The sequence below is a fragment of the Canis aureus genome, chromosome 5 (genome assembly GCF_053574225.1).
Source record: "Canis aureus isolate CA01 chromosome 5, VMU_Caureus_v.1.0, whole genome shotgun sequence".
Taxonomy (NCBI): Eukaryota; Metazoa; Chordata; class Mammalia; order Carnivora; family Canidae; genus Canis; species Canis aureus.
In genome coordinates, this window is record NC_135615.1 from 50,601,436 (window position 1) to 50,610,308 (window position 8,873).

Below are 8,873 nucleotides of genomic sequence, written 5' to 3' on the forward strand. Positions count from 1 at the left end.
GCACCAGGTAGGTGCCAGCAGGGTCTCAGGCACAGGGGTCTCTAAAAGGGTACTACGGCTTGGCAGAGGATGGGTGGAGAGTGCCTGAAGACAGTGAGATGCTTAGAAGGGAAGGAAAGTTTAGGGGTGCCTGAGTGGCTAATTTGGTCAAGCATCTGGCTCTTGATTTTGGCTCAGGTCATGATCTCAGGGTCATAACATCAAGCCCTATATCAGCCTCCATGCTGGGTGTGGATCTTGCTGAAGAATCTTTATCTACCCCCTACCCCTATTCCCTTCTCTCATGTGAGCATGTGTATATGCTCTCTTTCTCTCTCTCAAAAAAAGGGGGGCAGGAAATTTAAGGATATTATCTCTGGTAGGTAGAACCACAGGGATTTTTTTTTTTGTCTTTCTACTCTTCAAAGTTTAAAAAATATTCAGCAATGTCCTTTTTTTTAACGATTAGAAAAATCAGTCATAAAATAAAAGGATATCCTTCCTTCCTATAAAGTTTGAAAATTTTGATTTCTCCCTGGTATTCCTTAGGAGAAAAGAATAATCTAAAATAATATTTGTTGGAGGTTAAGCATTTACACTGTGAAAGAGCAATAAATACAGAAGGGTTTTCTCTTTTTATCAATAGCCTGTGCTATTAAAAGTCCTCTGAGGATGCTAAACACCAGGCAATAAATACAATTTTTCTAAGTCCCATTCACACAAGTACTTTTTTGTTTGTATTTTCCAAGGACATTTGGGAAGGTGATAACAGAGTGGTAATGAAGCAATTGCATTTTTTTCCAAATAGGATTCTAAAACATCTTTCTACAGGAAATACAACCAAAAGGAGAAGACATTGAAGACAATTTGCTATAGAAAATGCAAGGAATGATCCATGTTATACCCTATAATTTTCAGGAGCAAATCGGTAAAAACTTTACTTCCTGGGCATCTGCGTGATACAGTCAGTTAATTAAGCATCTGACTCTTGGCTTCAGCTTAGGTCGTGGTCTCAAGAGTCCTGAGATTAAGCTACAGGTGGGGCTCCACACTGAGCATGGAGTCTGCTTGGAATTCTCTCTCCCTCTCCCTTTGCTCCTCCCCAACTACCCTATGCACTCTCTCTCTCTCTCTCTCAGATAAAATAAATAAATCTTTAAAAAAAAAACCTTTACTTTTTATTTATTTCTATTTTTTATTTTTTTTAAAGATTTTATTTATTTATTCATGAGAGACACACACAGAGAGAGAGAGAGAGAGAGAGAGAGGCAGTACACCGGCAGAGGGAGAAGCAGGCTCCATGCAGGGAACCTGACGTGGGACTTGATCCCGGGCCTCCAGGATCACAACCTGGACTGAATGTGGTGCTAAACCGCTGAGCCACCTCTCCTTTACTTTTTTATATATATAATTGGATAATTGTAAAGATTGGTAATCCTGTCAATTTAATAGAGTGAAGATATTTGAGAGAATTGAAATTGTGCACCCGGTTTTTTTCCAACTATAATGTATTGAAACTAGAAATTGATAACAGGAAGAAAACCTTAAAATTTGCAAATTAAAGTGGGGTAAAACTCCCAAACTCATTTTATAAGACAAGCATTTGACACCAAAGCACAGAAGGAGACTAAAAGAAAAGCAAACTACAGGCCAATTCCCCTGATGAATATAGATACAAAAATTTTTGATAGAATATTAAGAAACCAAATTTAACTGCACATTAGAAGAATCATACAGTATAATCGAGTGGACTTCATCCATGGGAGCAAGGATGGTTCAATAATATGCAGATTAACAAATATGATACATTACATTAATTAGAATGAAAGATAAAAATCCTATGATCATTTCAATAGGTAGAAAAAAAAAGCACTTGACACAATTCTACATGCATTCATGATACAAACTCCCCACAAATTAGGTATGGAAAGAACATACCTCAGTACAATAAAGACCATATACAACAAACCCACAGCTAACATTATACTTAAAGCTGAAAGGCTGAACACTTTTCCTCTGAGATCAGGAACAGAAGGATACCCACTCCCATCAGTACTATTCAACATTGCACTGAAAGTCCTAGCCATAGCAGTCAGTCAAAGATAGATAGATAGATAGATAGATAGATAGATAGATAGATAGATAGATAGATAATGGAATCAGATTTGGAAATGAAGAAGTAATATTGTCTTTTTTTGGAGATGACATGATTTTATATATAGGAAATCCTAAAGACTTCACTAAAAATCTTTAAGATTTATCAACAAGTTCAGTATGGTTAAGGGATGCAAAATAAACATGCAAAAATTAGTAGTTTCTATACACTAACAATAAATTATCTAAAAATGAAATGATGAAAAAATGCCATTTGCAATAGCATCAAAAACAATAAAATAATTAAAAATAAGTGTAATAAGTAGGTGAAAGACCTCTGCCTTGAAAACTACAAGATACTGATGAAAGAAATTGAAGACACAAAGAAATGGAAAAATAGTCCATGCTTATGGGTAAGAAGTGTTAATTTGTTAAAATGTCCACACTACCCAAAGCCATCTCTAGATTCAATGCAATGCCAATCAAGATTCAAATAACGTTTTTCAGGAAAAATATAAAAATAATCCTCAATAATGTCTGAAACCACAAAAGACCCCAAGTAGCCAAAGCAATCTTGAGAAAGAGGAACAAAGCCAGACGTATCATACTTTTTTATTTTAAACTATATTATAGTTGTAGTAATCAAAACAAGGTGGTAATGGCATAAAAACAGACATACAGGCCAACAAAACAGAATCAAGAGCACAGAAGCAAACCCATGCATAAGCAGTCAACAACTATTTGAAAAGGTAGCCAAGAATACTCAGAGGGGAAACAATAGCCTTATCAATAAATGGTGTTGGTAGAATTTATATTTGCTTGCAAAAGAATTAAACTACACACCCATCTTACACCACTCAGAAAAAATAACTCAAAATAAATAAAAGACCTAAATATAAGTGCAGAAGCCATAAAACTCCTAGGAAAAAAACACAGGAAGAAGCTCCTTGATGTGGGTCATGTCAGCAATTTCCTGGCTATGACATCAAAAACACAGGCAACCAAATAAAAAATAAACTAGCGTCTCCATCAAAGTATAAAAGCTGCTGCACAGCAAAAGAAATAATCAATAAAATGAAAAAGCAACCTATAAAATGGGAGAAATTACTTACAAGCCAGACAGCTGATAAAGGGTTACTACCCAATACATACAACTCAAGAGCAAAAAATGAAATAAACCAATTTAAAAACGGGGAAAGGACCTGAATATGCATTAAGAAAATATTCAAATAACCAAAAGGTACACAAAAAGGTGCTCAATGTCACTAAGCATTGGGGAAATGCAAATCAAAACTACAATGAGGTATCACCTCACCCGTGTTAGAATGGCTATTATCAAAAACACAAAACATAGCAAGTGCTGGCAAGGATATCGAGGAAAGAGAAGCCTTTTTACACTGCTGGCGGGAACGTAAATTGGTGTAGTCCATGCAGCCACTATGGAAAATAATATGACTGCTCCTCAAAACAGTGAAACTAGAACTGCTATGTAAACTAGCAAGTCCACTGCTAGGCATATAACCAAAGAAAAATAATTCACTATCTGGAAGAAACATCTGCACCCTCTTGTTCGTTGCACCATTATTTATATTAACCCAGACATAAAAACAACCTAGGTGTTCATCAACATTAAGAGTAGATTAAGAAAAATGCGATTTACAGTGGTGAGTGTAGTTAGCAGTCCTGTAATATATATATTTGAATGTTGCTAAGAGTAGATATTTAAAGGTCCAATCACAAGATACAAGATTTGTAGCTATATGAGGTGATGGATGTTAACCGATTGCGATAATCCTCTTGCAGTATCAAATCACTACATCGTAGACCTTAAATATACACGATATGTTAATATATCTCAATACAACTGAGAGAAAAAAGTTACCAATGGCCAGTGGTTTATCCAATCACGCCTCTGTAATGAAGCTTCTGTAAAAACCCAGAAGGAAGGAGGTAGGAGGAGAGTATCCTAGTTGTGAAGGGGCAGAGAGAGAGTGATAGGCCCAGAGAGGGGGCATGAGAACAACTCTTCCATCTGATCAGCTCCTAAATTATATCCTTTTATAATAAACTGGGAATGTAGTTCACTGGTTTCCTAGAGCTATGGAGCTGCCCTAGCAAATCAATCAGACTTGAAGAGGGAATCTTGGGGGAGACTCTGTTTCTAGGCCATTCGTCAGAAGTAGAAATGGCAATTTGTACCCACTTGGCATCTGAAGTGGAGGCAGTCTTGTGGCACTGAGCCCCTCATCTGACGGTAGCTCTAAGTACATAGTATCCGAATTGAGTCAGACTTGTAGGACGCCCATCTAGCATTGAGGAATTGCTTAGAGAGGGAAAACGATCACACATTTGATGACCAGAGTACAGAAGTGTTAAGACAATTTTGTGTATTGCGAAGGAAAGTGATGTTACTTTTTTTTTTCTTTACAGCCTCTTTTGAGATTGGAGTGTACACCAACCTAAAATAAAAAGTGTTCATTGTTTTTATCCAAAGATCTTGCCTTTTTTTTTTTTTTTTTTTTTTTTTTTTTTTTTTTTTTTTGCTTCTACTGAGCTGGAGTAAATTAAACTCTTCCTTATATAAAGAAAAGTAAGCTGAATAAATCAAAGATAAAATTGAAAGCAATGATATGAAAGAAAAAAAATCAACAAGATCTTGTAAGATTGATGGATTAAAATATCATTTCACGAGAACTAGGTTTCTCTTTCTTCTTTGATTACCCTAAATATCTTGTAAATAACATTTTTTTCCAATCATGTTTAGAACATTTTCTTTTAGATTCATAACCTGAAATGTTCGCTGGCCTTTTAAATTACAAATAAATCCGAACAAAGAAAGGCAACATGGGATAAACTAAAATCCATTGTATTTAAGGATTACTCATTTATATGATATAAGCCTTCTACACACATACCTGGTAGTGATGCAGGAATTTTTTTCTCATCAGCCATCCCTCACATGCCTGAGTTGTGTCTAAGGGAAAAAGTATCTGGGAGAAGAGGGAAAAAAAATGAATTTGCTGTAACTTAAGTTCTAAGATGTGGCAGCCTTAGCACAGAATGACTGGGCCCCTAAAATGTGTCCAGCACTACAGGCTGTAGGAGACAATGGAAAATAAGCCGGATACAGCTACTGCCAAAGGGGAGAGAACCAATGAAACTATTATAATGTAGGGTGGCCAGTGAACTGAGGAGCAAAATGCAATGTCCTGAGGGAGCTCTGCCCAAGCAGAGCCAGAATAGGGGTTGTCTAAATGGCACCTGTTAATAGGATGAGCATAGATAAGATGGAGGACTAGCGTTCTAGGCCAAGGAAATGAGAGCCGATGGCGGCTTGCTGAGGAATGGGTTTCACACTGACATGAGTGTGAAACGTATTTATGGTTCTTATGGGAATGGCAAAACCAAAGGGGGGCAAAGTAAGCCAAAGCCAGTAGCCATGAAAGGCCTTGTAGGACATCAAGAAGTTTGATTTTATCTCAAGGGCAATGAACATCAGAGAAAGAGCTTAAGGAGGGAGGGCTGACATAGAGGTGGGTTTAATGGTAACAAAAGTAGTAAGAGCTGCCACTGACTGCTTCCAGGGATACTCAGTAAACATCACCACCTTTTACCTGTGCTACAACCTCAGGATAATATTATTCCGACTTGCCAGATAAGGAAAAATGAATCTTGTAGAGATAGTTGGCCAAGCTAGACTGTTGGCCAAGCTAGAGAGAGTTCACACAGCTAGAATGTGACGAGGCCACACCTCGAACCCAAATCTGTCTGACCCCTGGGGAGATCAGAGGAAGAGTGAGGTCATTATTAGGTTGAACCACGTGAAAGTGCTGAAAACAATCTCACACAGTTGATTCCATCTTACAAAACCCCCACACCCTCTGAAATTAAATTGTAATTCCAAAAATTAAGCTCCCAGATGCACATACCTAAAGAACAGAGATGTCATTTGAAATTCTTGGTCCAATTCCTTTTGGCAGCATCACTGTGCAGATTTAAACCCAAAGGTCCTGGCTTCATTCTTTTCTTTCTCTGCTTCTGTCATTCCAAGTCTTTTTGTGCTCTTTCAGCGTCCTCTATTCCCCAGCAGCCAGGAACCCTCTGACTCCCCCAGTGGATTGCAGGACCTTTGGCTCTGCTGCACTTGCCCCGATGTCTCTATTCTCAGCCTGCTTTCTATAGAAAAAAGAAAGGACTCATTGTACAGTGAATCCAGGAGACATCCCCCTACAACATAAATCCCCTTACAGAGGTCCCCTGGGGTGATGCACTCCTCATTCCACTCACCAGACCTCTCACCTGTTGCCACGTCTCAGCTCTGTATCCACCGGAGGATTTCAGTAACCAAACTCAAGTGGAGAGAATGAGAGATTGAGTGCACTGTAAAGTGGCATCTGAATCCTGAGTTCATGGGGAGTCTGCTTGGAATTCTCTCTCTCCCTCTGCCCCTCTTCTTGCTTGTGTGCATGGGCTCTCTCTCTCTCCAATCAATAAATGAATCGTTTAAAAAATTAAATAAATAAATAAAATTCTAATCAAAGATGGTCAATTACATCAATCTGTGTGTGTGTACCAATAGGACCACAGCCTAGCCTTCAGCTTACTACAGGCTTTGGACAATTAGGTCGATAGCCCCATTCTGCTTCATTATTATTCTTTCTCTTCCTCAGTCCTCTCCATCTGCAAAAAACTTCCACGAGGAATTTGCTCACCCAAAATGTTCTGCCTCAGTTATTTGCAAACCCAGATGGCTCAAATAGCAACTCATTTTCGCGAAGATTATGTGTGTTTGTTATAAAGAAAAATCAACAAAACGACCCAAATACCACTACAGAAGTATATTAAAAAATTATCATTCCAGAATTCTCTTGGTGAAGATTTACAGATTAAGGAATGGATAGATAGATGGATAAAGACGGTGGTAAAGAGAAATCTGGCTAAGAGAATCGGTCAGTAGGGAAGAAGAGAAAAGACGGACTAATCAAAAGACAAAAGTAATTGCATGAAAAGTTGATTGTCCTCTCCCTGTCGCTTTAAAAAAAAAAAGTATGAGATTTAAGTTTTGCATTTAACAATAGAAGAAACCCAAGGGAAGCTGAAGAAATGGTTGGAACTTAAATACATCTTTCTTCATTTCAGTTTATAATTTCCTTACTCTCTGTAAGTAAGAAACATAGACATGGAGTGACATTACATAGAGAGAGTTATGATTTCTTGTAAATGACATGTTTCAATTTTAGGCAAAATAATTGACTCCCTGCTTTTAAAAATAAAGAAATTGGCACTCCTGCATATACTTCAGTCTTCACTTCTCACCCCCTAATTTGGGTTATATAATTTCTTATGTTACAGGATTTACAACATTTATATTCTGTTCTATAACCATAATTCTCTCAGTTATTTAGCCTCAGTTCCTATATTTAAATAGATGCAGTGAAAACTACCAGTCCTTTGGCCATACTTTTCAGTAGTCATTTCTTGGTTGAACAGATTTAATCATTAATTTGTTTTTAAAGAATGGCTTGTAATTCCTCTATTCAGTGATTTGTATGTGCTTTATTTCTTTTCTTTTTTTTAAGATTTTATTTATTTATGCATGAGAGACATAGAGAGAGGCAGAGACATAGAGGGAGAAGCAGTCTCCAAGCAGGGAGCCCGACACAGGACTCGATCCCAAGACCCCAGGATCATAACCTGAGCCAAAGGCAGACGCTCAACCGCTGAGACACCCAGGTGCTCCTGTATGTGCTTTAAAATGCCAGTCCGTTGCCTTTTACAGTAGAAAAAGATGTTGAAGGTTAGAAAGTCATTGGCTTGGTCTTCTTCTTGCTAAACACTTTAGACATTACTCCACCATCTTCTGGAAGTGAGAGGTGGTTTAATCCTTTGCTGTTTTGTCCATTCATTGGTTGGCAGGATTTCATCCTCAGTAGTTTCTTCATGGGTGCTGTGGCCACAGGAGGTATTTCTGCTCCAAGTCCAGTACTTTAAAGTGCCTTGAACTAGCTTATCCCAATTCCCATCTTTCTCCATGGAGCCAAAGTTTTGTAGCTGTAACGGACTTTGTGCCTGTGCCTATTTTGGATCGCATTTGGGGCACATGAGAGCCGACATTCTTCACCCAAACAGCTAGGAAACTGTTTCCAGCACCTACACAGATGTCTTCCCCAGGTCCATCTCCTGAACGTGGACCAAGCCACCACAACACATGTGGACTACAGTAGTCATACATGTACAAATGACATCTCTCACAGTGCTAAACATTGACAAGGGTCCTGGGGCCAGGGCTGGCTCTTTCTGTACAATCATGTTCTGGTTTGTTCCTCTAAGGAGCTGAAAAATTCTAAATTTAAACTGGATTGTTGAGAAGTATATTTATCAAGGTAGGAGGAGAGAATATATTTTATTTTATAGTTCTTAGCTATGTGTGTGTGCTTGTGTGTGTGTGTATATATTATATATATATATATATATATATATATATATATATATATATATAATCTTAGACATAATCTTGTAAGTTTTGACATATGGTACCTCAGCCTCCATTTATAGTTTTGTGTAGTTTCCACTGAGGTCCTGGCAAGATAGCATCCAAAAAACTTTGTTTGCTTGCTTTTTTATTCAAGAATTCTACCCCTTTACCAAACAAATGAAAATCATCTTGGCCAGCTACCATATTTTTGGGTCTCTCTTTCCTCAGAATCCTATTAACTCATTTGCCTATTACTGAGGAAAACGTTAAAATACCCTGATTTTTTTTTTCATTCTAAGCGATTTGCACTTTCTACATTAGGCCT